The sequence below is a fragment of the Pogona vitticeps genome, chromosome Z (assembly GCF_051106095.1).
Source record: "Pogona vitticeps strain Pit_001003342236 chromosome Z, PviZW2.1, whole genome shotgun sequence".
In the NCBI taxonomy this organism is placed as follows: Eukaryota; Metazoa; Chordata; class Lepidosauria; order Squamata; family Agamidae; genus Pogona; species Pogona vitticeps.
In genome coordinates this window covers 590,161-610,101 of record NC_135799.1, presented here as the reverse complement: position 1 = coordinate 610,101, position 19,941 = coordinate 590,161, and the positions used below count along the sequence as shown (strand labels likewise).

The 19,941-nt window shown below is 48.2% G+C and overlaps 1 long non-coding RNA gene across 1 annotated transcript in view; it reads right to left on the bottom strand.

The window, feature by feature from the left end:
• Positions 1-12,825, bottom strand: part of LOC144585086 (uncharacterized) — a 58,374-nt gene extending 45,549 nt beyond the window's left edge. Inside the window, exons 1-4 of the long non-coding RNA XR_013539575.1 lie at positions 12,731-12,825; positions 10,601-10,676; positions 9,417-9,462; positions 8,008-8,113 (exon numbers count right to left, since the gene is read on the bottom strand). This is a non-coding gene — a long non-coding RNA (uncharacterized LOC144585086). The remainder of the gene's footprint in view (positions 1-8,007; positions 8,114-9,416; positions 9,463-10,600; positions 10,677-12,730) is intronic.
• Between the last annotated feature and the right edge of the window lie 7,116 nt (positions 12,826-19,941).

The following is a 19,941-nucleotide window of genomic DNA, read 5'->3' as shown; positions in this document are numbered from 1 at the left end:
TTGCATTAATTGTTGTTGGGCAGTTTGTACTCGATGCCCTATTGGTTAATATGAAATGTTATGTAATCTGTTTGCCAATAAAAGCAGGTGTCCAGGCTCATGCTTAGGCTGATTCTCGGACATGCTTTAGAACTCTATACCAAGTCTGCAGACTAATTATTTTCAGAGATCTCTCCCCACACCCCTTGTGTTGGAACAGGATTCCAACAATTGGAAACATCGTATAGTGATCGCAAAAAAGGCATCGTTAAGCAGATTAGTCATCAAGCGAGGTCATCGTCTTGCGAGGCACCACTGCATTCAAACAAAATCAGGCTTGCTTTCACTTGAGCTTGTTGTGTCTCTTGATCTCTGAGAACAGATCCTGCCCCTCCTCTGTATGACAGCCTTTCAAATATTTGTAAAGTGCCATCATATCATCCCTCAGTCTTCTTTTCCCAAAGGAAAACATGCCCAATTCTTTCAGCCTTTCCTCATAAGGCTTGACTTCCAGCCCCCTGATCATCCTTGTCACCCTCATCTGAACTTGTTCCAATTTGTCAACATCCTTCTTGAAGTGCTGTGTCCAGAACTGGACACAATCCTCAAGGCGAGGCCTCACCAGTGCTAAATAGGAGGGGACTAGCACCTTGCGGGATTTGGAAACTATACTTTGATTAATGCAGCCTAAAATAGCACTTGCATGGAATTGGCCTTCTTCACTGCCACCGCACACTGGGTTGACCCTTTCATCGAGCTGTCGGCCAGCACACCAAGCTCTCTTTCCTGATCTCTCACGGATAGCTAAGAACCCATCAACTGATAAGTAATGTTTATTTGTATGATGTGTAAGAACTAACAGATTCAATACTATAATATAAATTATGTGCGGCAGACTCTTAGGGCGACAAATTCCATAAATAATTGTTAGGAGCATAACCCCACCCCCAAAGCATACTTATTCATATAATCATACATACATGTATATATCTAGAGGATTATGGCACCATTTCTAGCCTGCAGGCTAGTGCTGCTGCACAGAATCCGACCCCTTTAATCATTACTGATGGACACTGGTCTGCCAGCAGATAACACGTATAGTACTCTCATCATCTCCTCCAGGGATGCTTTGCAAAATTGGAGGAATAAAAGTTTCACAGAGACCAGTGTAGAAGGAGCAATACAACAGAACATGGCCAACCGTCTCCCCCACACCAGCCTCACAAGGACATAAGTGCTCTTCGTAAGGAATGTTCTTGTGTCTGCCTTCCAGCCAGGACTGAAGGAAGTACATCAAACTCTGCTCATGTAAAAGCTTTTCTATATTTTGGAAGGGTCAGAGTATTCAGATAGCTTGCAGGTAAAAACGCCTGACCATCACCTCTAAATAAATAAATAAAATAAAGCCAGGATGGGCCGTAGCTCTGCTGACAAGGTGTTGCAGCTCACTCTCTGTGATGCCCTAGGGTTGGTCCTGTTTTGCTTTGGTATAGCTCATTAACAAAATAGCACTTCTCGAGAGGCCCAAATTATTTAATTTCTCATCCACAGATCTTTCCTATCAGGACTGAAACTTGTCAGTTAGCACTAAGGGAACCTAACCCCACAGGGTTGAAGAACATTTTAAACCAAAAAGTTATCTTAAGTATCCATGCCCGAGACTCTATCAACATCTGCCCTGTTTCTAATCGTAAAAGTACATTTGACACACAACTCGGGAGTCCAAGAACAGTTCTCAGAAATTTCATTTGAACGGACTCCACTGCAGTAAAATGTCTGTATCTACACTGTCAGGATATTGTAATTTTTTGTAGGCCTGAACCAAATGTGGATTAAATGTGTTATTAATGAACTGCCATTATGAACAGATGTGTGACTGCTGAGTCACTATGACTAATGAAGAGATGATGCAATGTCTGAAGAAGAGATGACCAGGTGCAGAAGATGATGTAATGTGTCCTGTGATTGGACTGAAGAAGCTTTGTAAATGTATATAAGAGAACAGTGTGTACATATCTTTTTCTTCTCTCTCTATCACTTGCTGATATCCTCTATATCGGTTTGTCTGATGATTTCCTGCCACGCCGAAGTGCTGCCAGTCTGCTGCCACTGTACACCATAGAACATCTGCGCTAACGCCTTGGCATTGAAGACCTGTATGGCTGATGGTATATACTGACCTCCTTTTGCAAAGAAAAAAATGTATGAGTGACTCAATACTTCTCTGAGCATTTGCAATAGCGTTGGATAATTGAGCCTTCCAAGATCCTGAGGACTGAAAGATCACAAGATTTGACTTGCTCAATTGGATGGTCATTTATTTGCCATTTATGTGTGATCCATAGAGTTTTTTTTGGGGGGGGGTTGTCCCAATGTGCATTACTTTACATTTTTTTAGATTGTAACATATTTGTCATTTCTTTGCCGAGTCTGTTGTAAGCCACCCAGAGTAGTCAACGACTAAATGGGCAGGATATAAGTATTATCATTATCATTATCATTATCATTATTATTATTATTAACAACAACAACAATAACAATAATAACAATAACAACAACAACAACAACACAAAACACAGCATCCACACTAAAATTAGAGAACATGAGAGACACTGCAGACTAAAACAACTGGAAAACTGGCAGTAGCTGAACATGCCCTAAAACAATCTGAACATGAAATTCTATTTCAAAGCACAACAGTACTGAACAACACCAGCAACCAATTTGTTAGACTACACAGGGAAGCCATTAAAATCCACAAACATCAGCACAGTTTAAACAAAAAAAGAAGACAGTCTAAAACTCAACAAAGCCTGCCTCCCAGTACAGTGGTGCCCCGCATAGTGAGAATCTGTGCAGTCAAAACTGTCGCTATATGGATTCCTCGCTATGCGAAAAAAAGCCCATAGGAATGCATTAAAAACCATTTAATGCGTTCCTATGGGCAAAAAACTCACCTTTATGCAAAAATCCTCCATACGGCGGCCATTTTCGCTGCCCGGTAAGCGAGGAATCCAGGCCAAAACACAGCGGATGGCCATTTTGCCATCTTCTCCACTCCAGCTCCCCCCTCTCCCCACCTTACAGCTGATCCGCGCGCTGCTCTTAGAAGCTTGCCCAGGCTTGCCCAGCAGGTAAATAGGCAGTGGAAATGCACTGGGGAAGCCTCTGAAAGTGGCGCTTTGCTGGGGTGGGTGGGTGGGTGGCAGGGGCAGGCCCGCCCCCCACCCCCCCAGGCGCCGCTTTCAGAAGCCTCCTGGGGCTTTTTCAGTAGTGAAAATGCACCTCTGAAAGCCCCGCTTTGCCGTGGGGGGTGAGGGGGGGCACGCCTGACCACAGAAGAGACCAACCACAGAGACTGGCGAAACATCTCCATCAATGTATAGCAGTGCCATTTAACCATTTCAAAATTCGACAACTAAAGAAGAGATGACAACAGGCCGCATATTTCTGATAATAAAAAAGGGCAACGAACCCAGTAATTATCGACCAATTACATGCCTTCCAACAATGTTCAAGCTCCTCACAGGAGTGCTGGCAAGATCAATATCTAAACATTTAACTGAAAACTCCGTCTACCCAACTGAAGAGAAAGGGAACTTTAAAAAAGTCAAGAGGCACAAAAGATCAGCTGCTTATTGATAAAATGATACTGAAGAATACAAAAAGGTGAAAAACACACCTTAACAGACATTAAAAAGTCATCTGACTCATTGTAACACAGCTGGATTAACACCTGCCTAAAAAAATTTGGGATTAATAAAAACATGGTGAAGAAATCAAAGAAGTTAACATCAAATGAGGAATATTTCAGGAGGATTCTTTGTCACCACTGCTATTTGACATCTCACTAATCCCTGTGTCAATAGTTGTTGTGGGTTTTTCAGGCTCTTTGGTCATGTTCTAAAGGTTGTTCTTCCTAACATTTAGCCAGTCTCTATGGCCGGCATTGTAACATACAGCTCTGCTCTCACCTGTCCGTCACAGCTGGGCAGGGGATCATAAGCCAATGAGAGGACGGAGGGTGGTGCAGAAGGGGGAGGAGCTGAATTATATAAAGGGGTGTGTGTTGTGTGAGAGAATTGAAGGATGAGAGATTAGAGAGATTGATAGAGAGAGTGAGAAAGATTTGGTGAGAGCTAGTTAGTGAGGAAAAAGTCTGTGTGATTTAGTGATTGAGAAACAGTGATTTACAACTTGATTTGCTACCTGTGATTTACTCCTTTTATTTGGTTAAATCAATAAACAACGTTTTGTTTTTAAAGAAACACTTGTCTTTTTTGAATATTAAAGATAAGTTGGTGGCAGCAGTTTGAAGAAGAGTAGTGAGCACTCCTGGAGTCCTGAGTTGGTAGAGGCTTCAGAGTGGCCCGCTACAGACATCTTCAGAGGACAGCACTCTGTGCCAATAGTTTTAATTAAACCTGGATTAAAGGTAAAGGTAAAGGTTCCCCTTGACAATTTTTGTCCAGTCGTGTTCGACTCTAGGGGGCGGTGCTCATCCCCGTTTCCAAGCCATAGAGCCAGCGTTTTATCCGAAGACAATATTCCGTGGTCACATGGCCAGTGCGACTTAGACACCGAACGCTGTTACCTTCCCACCGAGGTGGTCCCTATTTATCTACTTGCATTTGCATGCTTTCGAACCGCTAGGTTGGCGGGAGCTGGGACAAGCGACGGGAACTCACTCCGTTGCGTGGATTCGATCTTACGACTGCTTGGTCTTCTGACCCTGCAGCACAGGCTTCTGCAGTTTAGCCCGCAGCGCCACCACGTCCCTGGATTGGGCTACCATATTTCAGAACAAACAGAAAACAAAATCAATCATCTGTTATAAATGGATGACCTAAAACTAAATGCAAAAAGTTCCACAGAGATAAAATCACGGCTAAATGGTGCAAATATTTAGTTAAAATATCCAGAGGAAATTTGGAATGGACAAAAGTGTCGCTCTGTCTATACACCATGGCAAGATTAAAAAAAAACTAGATGGAATATAGAGTTTTTAAAAATGGCAATATTCTAAAATCACTTTGAAGTGGTGACAAATCTAAATACCTTGGAATACTAGAAGCAGACAACATCTTGCAAACAAAAATTAAAGAACTGACAGAAAGAGAAGATACCAAAAGACTTTTTTCCTTTCTTTTCCCCATCTTGTGCCACATTACTATTGTTGTTTTTTACTTTATTATATTGTTTCTATTCCATTTTTTATTGTTAGTCGCCCGGAGTAGACTTTGATCTAGATGGGCAGGGTATAAATCAAATAAATCAATAAATATAACAGACTGTGGAAAACCTTAAAATCAAAATTAAATGGGGGAAATGCAATCAAAGCCATAAACACATAAGCTGTTCCAGTAATTAAATAGCTAGAATAATAGAATGGAATAAAAACAAATTATTTATTTATTTATTTATTTATTTATTTATTTGTTTGTTTGCTTGCTTGTTTATTGGACTTATATACCGCCCCATAGCGCTACAAGCACTCTCCGGGCAGTTTACAATTTTTAATTATACAGGCTACACATTGCACCCCCAGCAAGCTGGGTACTCATTTTACCGACCTCGGAAGGATGGAAGGCTGAGTCAACCTTGAGCCGGCTACCTGGGATTTGAACCCCAGGTCGTGAGCACAGTTTTAGCTGCAGTACAGCGTTTTAACCACTGCACCACGAGGCTCTTGCTCGTGATTCAGAAGAACTGAATCAAAAAACATGGAAACTTACGAACATGCATCACACACTACATCCAAAAAAGTGATGAGGACAGATTATATTTACAGTGGGGTCTTGACTTGAGAACTTAATCCGTATTGGAAGGCGGTTCTCAAGTCAAAAAGTCTGTAAGTCAAGTCTCCATTGACCTACAGTGCACTGAAAACCGATTAATCCCGTAACAGGCCATTTTTGTTCCATTTTGGTTTTTTTCTGGTCTGTAAGTCAAATCTCAGTCTGCAAGTCAAATCTAAATTTTGTGGCCAGAGAAGTCTGTAACTCAAAAAGTCTGTAAGTCAAGCCGTCTGTAAGTCAAGGGTCCACTGTACCATGAAAAATCAGAGGCCGTGGATTACTGCAAATGCAGCTGGTAGTAGAGAAAGAAAAAAGAAACCTAAATATTTATATCAGTACAAGTAGAGAAAAATTACTGGAAACAGTGAATATGGAGACTATTTTGAAAACCACAGAAACCAAGGCTCAATATAAGAAACAAGAATTTGAAAAGTAATTAAACAGCTGGAAAAATAAACCACCACATGGACAACACCTGAGAAATACCGATGGAAAGCATGATGCTAATTCAACAGAGTTAGTGCTAACAACACAGGTTGACTCTGCCAATAAAAAGATGAAACCTTATCACACCTCATCGGTGAATGTCCAAAGATTTCACAAACAGATTACAAGGTTAGTGCACTGGTCATTATGCAAAAAATATAACTTGCCAGACTCCAAAAACCCGTGGGAACATCAGGTAGAGAAGGTGTCAGAAAATGAGGAAGTCAAGATCTTGTGGGATTTCTGGATCCAAACGGATAGACACCTTGACCAGAGATGGTAAGAACAGAAAAAAGAAATGCCCGGATCATTGACATTGCCATTCCAGGGGAGGCCAGAGTTGAAAATAAAGAACTGGAAAAACTAACAAAGTATAGAGACCTAGCCATCAAAACTTCTTGCCTCGGGGTGCCGCCAGTTGAGCCATATTTAAAAAAATTGAGGACAAGACTTGGAGATCAGGGTCATCCCAGGATTAGGAGGAGAGAAGTTCTTGGGGAGAGACTGGCTTCAAATAGGAGACCTGGCTGAAACTGCAGCAGAAGGACGAACTGGGGAGGTGGAGGAAACGACACCAGAAGAAAAGGTGTTGCACATTTCATGAGAACAATTACGAAAATGGCAGCGAGAGGCTTCAGAACTGGAGGATATCAGAGGCAAAGCGGGACCCAAAGGGACTACGAAAACAGAGCATAAGATTGACTTGGGGGATGGGATCCTATACACAGTAGTAAAATCAGAAGGGAGGGGGTAGAGAAGGGACAAATGTTTTACCCCGAAGGTTACAGAGAGTGGTGCTTCAACGGGCTTGTGATCTACCCCGAGCAGAACCCACCTGGGGGTGTAGAAAACCCCGGCCAGAGGAAAACAGCAGTTCTTCTGGCTGAAGAAGAGGAAGGAGGTGGACAAAGGCCGCCGATCACATTCGCTCCAGTGAAGGCCACCCCCAGCAGGGCCATGAACACCAAGGTCCCTCCTGGACAGGCCTTTCGACAGAACAGGGATATTTTCAACAACAGGTTTCCTTCAAGATGTCTTCCCTGACCAATTTTATGATCTGGATCTTGGAACCGATGTGGTAATTGTAAGGGGTGAAGCCACCAAAGGTTTCCATTTATCATCCCCAAGCAAATGGACAAGTGGAATGGTTTAATTGGACACTGAAGGAAGGTTGAGAAAGTTAACTCAGGACAAACCCAGAAATTAGGATACACTGAGGAGTTCCCCCCAGCCTTCCACCAAACTAGCAAATTGGTGGTAAGGTTTTGATTATGAGGTCTTTCTCCAAAGTAGTCACTTGGTGGGAGGCCCTTTTCCAGACCGGGATGGGGCACCAGGGGCCCTCCCAGTAAACTCCACCTCTGGAACCTGGGATTCATAGGGTCTGGGGACCTAAAAGATGGCCAGAACACGGGACTCTGGAAAACCCCTTGGATGCTCAACTTCCCCTTGGATGCCTGGAGACAACCCCACCTGGGGTTGACTCAAGGCTGGTCAGGAAAAAGGCTCTCTCCCACCTTTCCCCCTCCAAAAGAACCCCCAAACGCAGGAGCAGCTTCTTCTGTTCACCCTCCTGGATCCCAAAAGAAGGAAGGAAACATTCGGGAGAGGCCCCACACCAAGCAGCATGTAACCCACAGCAGTTAAGGCAGGGTGGAGCCCAGCAGGATTGGGCTAAAACAATAAGAACACTCTGCACATGTTCAGAGAGGCAGTGTGTTAGATAACTGTGATGTTTACTCACGTGGCCCCTGCTCGTTTCACCCAACACAGAGCTCACACGTCCTTTATCTCGCTGCCACCCGCTGACCTCTGTCGACACCCTTTAATTAGAAAGATTGAGGTCCAAGCTGAGGATAAAGTTGAACAACAGAGGTTTATGGATTACAGTTGGCTTAAACGGGTTCTTCACAGACTTTAATGCATTCATTAGATTATTAATAACTTGTTTCACTCTTAACTCTTTTCGCTCTCCGTAAGTTCCACACTCTTAACCCCTAACTCTGCCACCCTCTCTAAGGACCACAGACTGACCTCCCCTTCAGGCTCACTCTCTCTCTGCTTCCCATCTGACTCCTCCCTCCTCCTCCTGCCAAGCCTCGGGTAGCTGCTGACTCCGCCTCTCCAGCCCTCTGATAGGTTCATGCAAATCAGATAATGAATATAAATAGCATGAGTGCTGTGGATGATCGCCACATTCCTCCCCCCTAAGAAAAAGTTTGTTTCATGGGGTGGGGGGGGGAGATCTCCTTTCCGCCTCTGCCCCAACCCTGTGGCCTTCCTGGGCCTCTTTCTCTTTCTGCCCTGCTTTCCTCTCAGGTGGAAAAAAGGCTTTTCCTGCAATGCTGCCAGGAAGCCCCCCCTCCCCCAAAAAACCCACAAACACAAAGGGAGGGAGGAAATCCCTCCACACACCCACCATCCCTTTTCTGCAGTGGATCCCCAGCCTGGGATCTGGTCGGGAGAGGGATCTGGACTTCCCTTCCCTCTCCTCCATCCAGAGCCACTGAACCAAGTGCTTCTGAAGAGTCCCCTTCAAACGCCATTAAGGGGAGGGGGATCCAGAAGATGCTCAGGATGGCAGGCCAGGCATCTCGGGGGGACGGAGGGAGGGAGCCATCACCCCTAGCTGAACCCCCCTTCTCCCCCAAAGCCCATATCCCACTTCCGACCTGGGGTGTGAGGTTTGGGGGGGTGCTGGAGGAAGGAGAAATTGGGAGGGGAGAGAAAGAGCACTGGGGGGACACTCCCCACTTTCCCCCCTCTGTCTCTCACCCCCCAAAAAGTCTGCCTGCAGGAAAAGGTGGTCGAGGAGGACTCACCAACACGCACAGAGAAAGGGCCCAGGTGTCTTGCTCGGGGGCAGGGGGAGGGCGGGATCCAGACTTCCCATTCGGCCCCTTCCCAATTTAGCCCTCCCCCCATGCAAGGAGGGAGAGGAGGAGGGCAGGGACCAAAACAAAGAGATGACTCCCCCCTCCCTCAAACCGTGCAAGGCCTTCGTGCAGAGCAGACCAAGTGGATTGTCCAGTCTCTGGGGTTGGGGGGGAGACTGGTTTTTTTTTTGTTCTATTTTTTTAAATATATCTCTGCAATGCCTTTTTACCCCTTATCCCCCCCCAGTCTTGCAACTCCCCCCCCCCAATTGCTCACCTCCTTGCAGGTCCTCTGGCGGGAAACCCGCGAGGAAGTAAGAAAGCTAGAATTAATAAGAATTTTTGTTAGATATTACAAAAAGAAGGTTGTCAGATAACCAGTATTAAATGCTATTATATAACAAATCAATTAAGATGTATTTCAGGTATTATAACCAACAATAAAAATTTAATATGAAAATAATTAGAAATGCATGGAAGGCAGGGAATTTTGGATAACATTTTTTTTTCAAAGAAAACATTGGGGAAGAGGTTAAAAAGATTGATAAACCTGTTCTAAAAAATACTGTATTTTTCTGTTGATGAGACACCTTTGTTTATAAGACCCACACAGACTCTTTTCTAACCCAAAAATTAAGAAAACTTAGCTTTGAGTATTTAGCCTCTGGGCTCAGAATGCTCGGACATTAGGAGTCCCTGTTGCTTCTGAGCCTGCAGTCTCCACCTCCAATGAGGTGTGTCCCAATCGGTTTGTAGAGCATCAGCTGACGTCAGTTCCACAAGACTCGTGATTGGAGCAAGCTAAGTCTCCTGACTGTAGGAAGCAAAGCCTCGTGATTGAAGGAAGCCTGTTTACAGAGGCAACGTACGGGCCCTTTTTTGTTCTCTCCGTGCTCTCAGTTTACATTTGGGGGCATCGAGAGCCTCATGCCAGGCTGTCCAGGGTTGGAATCACACCGACAGCACCTGCTCTTGGTGACCACAGGGTTGAGCCAAGCAGGACTGGGAACCAAAAGAAAAACTCTCTGCACATGTTCAGAGAGGCTCTGCTGTAGACAGTAAAACTGGGACTCACACAACCCAGGTTGAAACCTCCACTCAGCCGGGGAATTGACAGTGTGTGCGTGCTTTCACAAACCAGAGGTCTCCAGAACGGGGCGACAGAAGGAAGTTGACAGAAGAGACTCAAAGTGAACCTCAGGATATGAGGATTTCACACCAATTCCTTTGCACTGTCACGCCCACCTCAGAGGCCCCTCTGGCCCTCACCAGGCACCACGGAAGATCTGGTAGGAGGCGCCCTCCAAACACTCCCAATGCTTCCTGCGATTGGGCTAAAATTTTCTGAAATACTGATGCAAGCTTTACAACATCTTGCATCCTGCTTATCATAGGGTTATCGTTTAATGAATGAACAAACACAACGGTGCTTCTGATCCCAAAGAATGAAACAGATCTTACCTGCTTTAAGGGGGGCTTTGGGTTTCTCTTTTTGTCCAGAGAAAACTGGGAGAGCATCAAATCATCTCACCCCATTCTACGGAGAAAAGAAAAAAAACCAAATAATTCTAGAGCCTTCTTGGATGGACAAAACCAAAAGCTTTCCCTTAGCATAGAAGCCTTTTGTCTTTTTGACAATCTGGAGAATTCAATTCTTCAAAACAATTACCCTCTGGTTTATGAAAGTGGGTGGGTGGGTGGGTTTGTGTGCTTCTATACCCACGATTCCAAAAGCCAGGAAATAGCCCAAAACTGCTGCACAATCTCGTGCCCGCTTTGCCAGCAGGAAAAAGGAGGCCGAGCCAGACAGAGCAAAGGGAGGCTGAAGGGTGGCCACAGCCAAGGCAGCCGTCCAGAGGGTCTACAGCAGGGGGTCCCCCCAACCTTGGGCTTCCGGATGTTCTTGGACTTCTGCTCCCAGAAATCCTGGCCAGCAGAGGCGGAAGTGAAGGCTTCTGGGAGTTGCAGTCCAAGAACCTCTGGAGGCCTGAGGTTGGGGACCCCTGGACTCTGCAGGAGACCCTCTTCTGCTTGATACCCTTCACAGCCCTGACCATGGCTTTGTGCCTGGGGGAGGAGTGGTCACTTGACAAAAAGGCAACTCAGCTTCTGGGATTTTTCCTCGTGTGGTGTCACTCTGCGAATGACAGTGGTACTGGGGGGGGGACTCCTGTTCAATCCCCCCCAACCCTCAGCCTGTGGAGTGTTTCAGGTTTCCATTAATTCCTCGTAATATTTCACAAAAAAAACAGAAAGAGGCTATGCAGAAGAATGTGGTGGTCTGGCACCACCCGTGTGATGATGACACACAACTTCTGCCTGATTTTTAAGATCTTCCAGGAGGACCTTTGCTCAGCCCCTCAAGCCAAAAGGTGTCGCCATCCAGCCGACCACCATCCCCTGCGCCAACGAAAACAGCAAGACATAAACAAGCAAAGAGGAGAAAGGCAGGAGAAAAGTAATTTTCAATGAAAGAATGAATGAATTCAAAGCTAATTAAGAATCTAATGATGGAATTTCTTGCCTCTAAGAAAGTCTCTTCCTGGAAACCAAGAGGAGATTCAGACAATTTCCTCACACAAGACTCCACACACACACACACTTTTCCCAGGGTAGGAAAGGGGCAGCCCTTCTCCCCCCCAGGGGCTCTCCTGCCCCCATTGCTCTGGGTGGGTAGGAAGGGGTTGGGTGTGGGTGTTGAGGGTCTGGGTTCAGGGCAGGGCCTGGTTCGCGTTCCAGGAACTTCCCTCCGTTGCAGGCTGCCATAGAAATGAAGTATCATCCTTATCATCCACATCCCTCCCTCCCAGCCGACCCCCAATCTTCTCCCCCCCTCCAAGCCCCATTTCTCTGTGGACCCCTCCTATAGTCCCCCCACCCCCTACACCCACACCCTCGCACTCCTCCTTCTCCTCCACAAAAAGGACCCCTTCCCCAAAGCTTTCCAACAAAAGTGGTTTTGGGGGGGGTTGCATCCAGACTTTGGTTGGAGAAGGTCGGGGGGGGGGGAAGAGGTGGGGGGGGAGAGAGGCGAGCCTGAGGGGGCTCAGAGGGAAAACACACAAAGACACACACACACACACACAGGCACACAATGGGGGGGGGGCGAGGGGGCCTTGCTGTTTGCCCCTCCTGCCCCTTCGGAGTATCGGGATCTCACCCCGCCCAGACACCCCCCACAAAAGGACCCCTTTCCCCAAAGCTTTCCAACAAAAGGGGTTTCCTGGGGGGGGGATCGCGCTCAGACTTCGGCTGGAGAAAGTCCGGGGGGGGGGGAAAGAGGCGAGCCTGAGGGGACTCTGAGAGAAAATAGAGAGGGGGGAGGAAACACACAAAAGCCCCACTGAAGATTCTCCCCCCCCCACACACACACACACAAAGGAGGGGAAGAGGGACGGAAGGGCCCCTCCTGCCCCCCCCCAGGAGTGTGAGGTGGGGGTGAGGTGGGAGGGCCGGGAGGGGTATTTTTTTTGCCCTTCGGGAGTGTGGGGGGAGCGAACAGGAGGAGCCTCTTTCTAGGGCCCCCCCACCCCACTGCCCTCCCCCCTCCCTCCTTCTCCCCCCCCCATAGAGACCCCCAAATCGACCCACCTCCCTCCGGCGGGGAAAAGAGGTCCGAAGAAATGGCGAGAGAGGAAAATGGAGGGAAGGAGGGAGGGGGGCACGGCCTCCACTTCCGGTTCCGGTGGGGGCGAGAGAGGAAAATGTAGGGAAGGAGGGAGGGGGGGGCACAGCCTCCACTTCCGGTTCCGGTGGGGGAGGGGACGCAGCTCCGGAAGCAGCCCCCTCCTCCTCCTCCCTCCTCCCTCTACGGCTTTCGTAGTTCTCCCCCCTCCCTTTCCTTTCCCTCCCCCCATCAGCCTTTCGCGTCATCATCCTCGGGTGATGGCTTAATAAACACACTCACACTCACACTGACACAGACACAGACTCTCTCTCTCTCTCTCTCTCTGGGAATGGCTTTTGCATTGTGTATGTACTAGACATTTTTTTTAAAAAAAATAGAGTTACCTGCAGAGACGTCGTTCCCAGAAATCTTTTCCAACCATCATCCTTCACAGTCTCAGCCCAGGAGACAACGGGATCCTTACCTGGAGAGACCTCGTTTCCAGTAGGAGGTCCTCACACAGAGATCTCGAGCCTTGATCCAGAGGATCTTGTTGGGGGCAATACGGGGTCACCTCCTCAAAGGCCACTGGAAGCGGGAGGGAGAAAACAGAGTCTTACTGGGTGGAAAAGGTCCCACAACAACGTCCCACAAACCCCATTTGATTAAAAGGTTTGAAAGTCACAGGCGTCCTCTGAAGTTCCACTTCAGTAACGTGAGTCGCACGTCCAATTTTCTGACAAACAGGACAGCTGCGACAATTGCGTGTCAGTTTTCTCAGCAGAAATCACGGTTTAGCAGAGTATTTGGCGGTTCAGGCAGTCCAGGAATAATTCACACGCAGTCCAGCAGCATTTCCTTCAGCATAGTGTATTTCCAGCAAATATATACAGCAGTCTGGCAGCATAGCAGGCAGATGTGGTCTTCAAGCAGGCGAAGATACAACTAACTGTACAGCTCTACATATATACGTATCCACAACCAATCAGGTTACACATGACCTCATTACACATGACCTCATCCCCAGGTTACATCAGCCCTGGATTACATCATCTCTGCTGAGTCATCCTGACTCAGTTTCAGCACACCTGATTAATATGGCTTCTCATTAAACTACTCCATTCTGCTCAGGCCTGCAATTTTCCTTGACATTATGTCCGGCTGATTTTGAAACACTGGGCCAGTAGAAAGGAGTAGTAATTCCATTCAAGGTCCTTTGGAGGCCAAGGTGGCCAGAAAAAGCAGCAGCGTGGGCTAAAGCGAAAAACCTTTCCTTGGTATGGCTTTGGCACCGTGTCCGGGGAGGCAGGAGCTCCTTGTAAGAAAGTCCAAGACCAACCTTGACACAGCCACCCACACTTATGGAGAGAAGGACATGGGGTGGATGGGGAAGAGAAGGGAAGGAAGAAGAGGCGGAGCAAAAGAGAGATGCCACACCCACCCCGAGGCTCCTCCTCCTGAGGGGTGGGGCATCACCTCCTCCTCCTGGATGCCCCCTCCCCCCTGAAAGGGAATTCAAAAGGCTCCACAGCCAAGCCAGGGCGAAGGAAGGCAGGGGTGGGGGGAATCACCTGAAGAGTCGCCGCCTCTCCTTCCCTTTGGAAACCTTCCCCGCCAAAGGAAGGAAGGAAAGCAAAAAAGGAAAAGGGAGGTCTCACCACCACCAGAGACTGATTCCCTGGATGCTCACACACATACATGATTGGAGGAGATCCTTGCGAGCATCCTGCCTCCCAGGGTGGGATTGTGACCCTCCCTCTCTCTCCCTCCCCATAAATGACCCCTGTAAAAACTACATATGAAAAAGACATGCTCTAATGTTTCAATTTCTTTATCATTGCAGGGGCATAGTCGATTTTCATAAGGTATACTGTGGTAACATCCTTCTAAAACTGCAGATGGAAGGCAGTTAAATCTCGCTCCTGAAAACTCCTGCCGGCATTTTGAGATGGTTAGGTTTTCCAGGCAGTTAGCTCTTTGGTGGAATTTGAAATTTAGACCAAAGTTCACGGGTGAAGAGATTTTGCGGACATTGTAAACACCTTTTCTCGGTAACGACAAGCTGATGCTTTTATTCCAAATCCAAACAGGATTCCTGGGTGAATGCCCCGTACGAAAGTCCCTTTGCGTCCCAAGACAACCCGAGAGGTTTCACTGGGGAGGAAGGCAAACCAGAGTCAGCCCCGTCCCTTGGAGACGGCAGACAGGGGGGGGTCACTTTTCTGCTCCCAGCAAAAACATCCAGGGGAAATGGTGTGGCCTGGGGGGCAGAAACCTCTGCCTGAGCAGAAAGCGCTCCCTCCCCCCACTCCCTCCCCCACTTTCTGAGTGTACAACCTCAGTGTTAATTAATTAATTTTTCATGAGGCTCCGGCTGCCCATCAGTCCCTTCAGCATGTTTTGAAGGCAACAAAAGGCTCCACTTCTCCAGCTCAGGAATTTTCCTGTTTTTAAACATTCTGGGCAGCCTTTAGGCCTTTGATTTCTTTGTTGTGCCAAGGCAGCTGGGCAAAGCAAACATACCTGTTTCTTCCTTCGGAATTTAGGAATTCTCATTCGTAGCCCCCTTTCCTCCTGGTCAGAGGGCCCAGAATATTAAAAACAGTCCTATGGGTTGTGAGAACAGAGGCGAGACAGTGGACGTCCTCGCCGGAGTGTCATCCTCAGTTAGAAGAGAACGCGGGACCCAGACATCTTCTCAGAGGGATACACGCGTCGCGATCAGACACCAAGGGGTAGATACCGAAGACTAGGTACAGGGGATACAGAAGATGTCTGTTGCTACGCAGACCCTGTCTGAAATGGTGGGAACGGGGGGGGGGGTAGGGAGAAAACCGTTAAGAGAGGCATGGTGAGCTAGAGGGGGGGGAGAGAGAGGATACCCGGGGGATGGGAGTGGATCTGGGTAGAAGATCCATGGACGGGGAGAAGCGAGAGGGTGAGGGTGCCTCGGGAGGAGGCAGACTATGGAAGGAGAAAAGGTTTCGCCCCCAGACCGTCATACTGGGGTGAGAAAGAAGCTATGGAGTGGAGAAGGCGGTTAAGAGAGGAGAAGGAAAGGGTAGAACAGGAGGAAAGGGAAAGGAAAGCATGGCGACTGGAGGAGGCTCTCCGGAGGAGGTGTTCACCGGTCCCTGGGACCCCGACCATGAGGGAAGTGACTCCTTCGACCTGGATGAGTTTGTATTAATCCATCAGCCAAAAGCAGGGAGATCCAATAGATATTTGTTTATTTTCAGCTGAAAGAAAAGCAAATAGTTGCAGACTTCACTCACAGAAAGCATGCAAAGGAGCACACCACATTCATTACAGAATTTACTTTTATCAGTGCCATTCCATGTATCTGGTCAGTAATCTAGTTCACAGGCCATACATCTAGGCCAGTTAAGTCCACTTGTCCAGAGACCTTTTGCCCTTTGGACCTAAAAGTTGCATTCGACCAACATATGCATGAATGGATTTGCCAAGGGCTTGCACCATGTCAGGTGTTTACCTGCAACCTCATTTCAGGGATTTTCCACAGGAAACACTTGCAGTCCAGGTAGGTAAGGTAGGAGATGAAGCTTAGGAAGAGGGTGAAAAAAAAAATATATATATATACAGAGAGAGAGAGACAGAGAGAGAGAGAGATGCCCTTTGTGTGTGTGTGTGTGTGTGTGTGTGTGTGTGTGTGTGTGTGTGTGTGTGTGTGTGTGTGTGTGTGTGTATAAAACGGAGCTGAACAATTAATTAACACTGAGGTTGTAAACTCAGAAAGTGAGATGGGAGGGGGGAGGTTTCTGATTACTCCTCAAACCTTTCCTCACACAGGCCACCCCCCCCCCTTTTGCAAGCTTCTTGCCATCTTTCAACTTGCCCAGAGAGAGCCTTCCTTCCTCCCTCCCCAGAGATCTGAGTTTAAAAACAAAAGGGGGTGGGATCCAGGCCCCAGAGATCCCCCTCCTCCCCTTTGAATCCCCCCTCCGCCTCCCTCTCGAGGAGACCCAGAGGGGGAAAAGCATTGCCTTGGCTTCCACTGGATAAACAGGCCTTTCTCAGTCTAAAGCTTTAAAGGAGGCGCTCAGCCAGGGAGAGTCCCTGCCCCGGGGGGGGGCACCCACAACCTGGGGATGGGGTCCCCTCCTCCTCCTCCGTCTGACAGGCTCTGCCTCGAAGGGACGTTTTAAGCCTCCCGCTCCTCCTAGAAAGACGCAGGAGATGAAGCTTAGGAAGACAGTGAAAAGGGCTGTCTGGAATCATGGGGTCACCATCTGTTTCTGTTTTTCTTTTAAACATGAGCTAGCCTAATCAAAAAGGACAAAAAGAAAACCTAGCTGCCCAATTGGGAATCCAGAACTATTTTGCTAAAAAGGCTGTAGGTGGAAGTGAACTTGATCTGAGGAAGCTCTTGAAAATCAATACTGGGGAACCGATGCAGACGTCCCTAATGATAGGTGATCATTTTGTTAATTGTCATAATGTTCTTACCTTGTGAATCTTCTAATGAGCAAAGGCTTTCAATATTTGATTAGCATACAGTGGCAGGATGTGACTAATCTATGGAAAAGCAGACACAGATTCCAATTTGTCTCCTAATTCAATATGGCTGAAATGGAGGACTATACAACGCTGGGCATCACCTGCCAGGAAGTGCCCGTGTCCTTCGCTCTCATGGCCTGAGCTTAGCATGAGTGGCACCATTTTAAAAGAGCAGAATATTTTCCTAGAAAGCGCCTGAATTGCTTAATTTGCAAAGGCTTGTCTCGCCCTTCTGCTCCTCTTTCCTGTTGCCCAATTTTTTTGTTTTAAAAAAGAATAGAATGGCTAATGTTTTGTTATTGTTAGGCATCCTTCAGTCTCGAAAGACTATGGTGACGTGCTCTGTATGGAGGACGTGGAACAGCGTCTAGTATGGCTGAGGAGGCCAATTCGAGAGTGACAATCTCTTCCACACTGAAGACAAATCCAATCTGTCCCCTGTCCAGCTCCCTGGTTTTGCTGCTTTTGTGACTTCCACTTTGCCTTGGCCTGCTGGACAAGGGTCTCTTCAAATTGGGAGAGGCCATGATGCACTGCCTGCCTCCATGCTGAATGCTCAGATGTCAGGGTTTCCCATCTGTTGAGGTCTATTCCTAAGGCCTTCAGATCCCGCTTGCAGATATCCTTGTATCGCAGCTGTGGTCTCCCTCTGGGGCGATTTCCCTGCACTAATTCTCCATACAGGAGATCCTTTGGAAGCCGACCATCAGCCATTCTCACGACGTGCCCAAGCCAACGTAGACGTCGCTGTTTCAGTAATGTATTCATGCTGAATAATCCAGCTCGTTCTAGGACTACTCTGTTTGGGACTTTGTCCTGCCAGGTGATACCAAAAATCCGTCGGAGGCAATGCATATGGAAGGTGTTCAGCTTCCTCTCCTGCCGTGCACAAAGGGTCCAGGACTCACTGCAGTACAGGAGTGTGCTCAGGACACGGGCTCTATAGACCTGGATCTTCGTATGTGTCGTCAGCTTCTTATTGAGCCATACTCTCTTTGTGAGTCTAGAGAACATGGTGGCTGCTTTGCCAATGCGTTTATCCAGCTCGACATCTAGAGAGAGGTTGAGCCAAGGTACACAAAGTCATGAACAACCTCCAATTCTTGTGTAGAGATGGTAATGGAAGGAGGTGAGTCCACACCCTGGCCCATGACTTGTGTTTTCTTCAGGCTGATTGTTAGTCCAAAGTCTTGGCAGGCCTTGCTAAAACGATTCATGAGTTGTTGGAGGTCTTCGGCAGAGTGGGCAACAATGGCTGCATCATCTGCGAAGAGGAAGTCCCGCATGCATTTCAGCTGGACTTTGGTCTTCGCTCTCAATCTGGAGAGATTAAAGAGCTTTCCGTCTGATCTAGTCCGGAGATAGACACCCTTGGTTGCAGTTCCAAAGGCATGCCTCAGCATGACAGCAAAAAAGACCCCCCTCCCCAAAATGACTAATGGTCACCTGTGTTTTTTTTCTCCCCTCCTGCTCCTTTCCTTGCCGCCAACCCCACCACCTTGTCTTCTGCCCCACCGACGACCCCTTGCCAGAATTCCTGGCCTCTTTGCAGAGATCGGGGGGGGGAGGGACCCCCTTTTTATGGGAGGAAAGGCCTCCTCCAAGGACGTTGGCTAAAGTTCGAGTCTGAATCTTTGGTACAGAGTTTGGAGTCCTTATTAAAAAAACAAGCTTTTTTTTCCCTCAGAAAAAGGGGAGAGGTTGGGTGGGTTCTGAGTTGACCCCGAGTCATTGGGAAAGAACCCCCCCCCCAAAAAAAACGGTCCAGTTTGAGTGGAGTCACTGGTCCTTCTCAACAGGGAGTTCCCTCTCCACCCCTGCCTCCTTTCTGGGGGGGGAGGGCTTCCCCCCCAAGCACCGAGATGTGACCCCCCCCAAGCTGGCCCACGTTTCCTTCGTCTCCTTCGTCCCACAACTGGGATTTCTTCTCTTGCCCCATTCAAACGTGTGGGGAAAGAGGAGCCGGTTGGGACCTCAGGAAAAGCCCTGTTGAACTTCTGCCTGACTCAGAAGCCTTTAGAAGGGCAGGGTGTGGACGTGACGACACGCAGGTAAGGGGCGGGCAGGAGTGAACCCCTGAACCTGAGGGAGAACAACAGCGCATTTGCCCCCCCCTCCCGTTTCTTCTCTCTTCCTCTGGCGGCCCCTCCCCCCTTGCAAAGCAGCCTCTCCCCGAAGAACAATGGAGACCCAATGAGAACTCGCTCCTCCTGCGCGTCACCCGTTGCTGGGCAGAATCCCTCCAAGCCTCGGTCTCCTTGGGCGTCCCCCTGCCGTTTTATGGCGTCTATGAGGGGGTTGCCTGGCAACCCGGTGACGCTCATGGGGGAGAGGTTCAGGCTCCGCCCAGAAGACAAGGGAGGCCCAATGAGAGCTCGCCCCTCCTCCTCCTGGCTTTGGGAGCCGCTCAAAGCTTCCTCCCTCAGGAGAGGAAAATATCTTTTCTTCCCCCCCCCCCCCCGTTCAGGCTCCGCCCCTTCTGCTCTGCCTCCCCTCCCTCCCTTTGTCCTCCCCCTCCCCTCCCCCCATCGCCCCCCCCTTTTCCATTCAGGGGGAAAAAAACGAGGAGAAGAAGAAGAGGAAGAAGCAGGAGCGGCGTCGAAGGGGAACCGGAGGTGGGAAGCCCCCCCTCTGCTGCCCCCCCACCCTCTAGGATCCCCCCCCCCGGAAGAGGCCG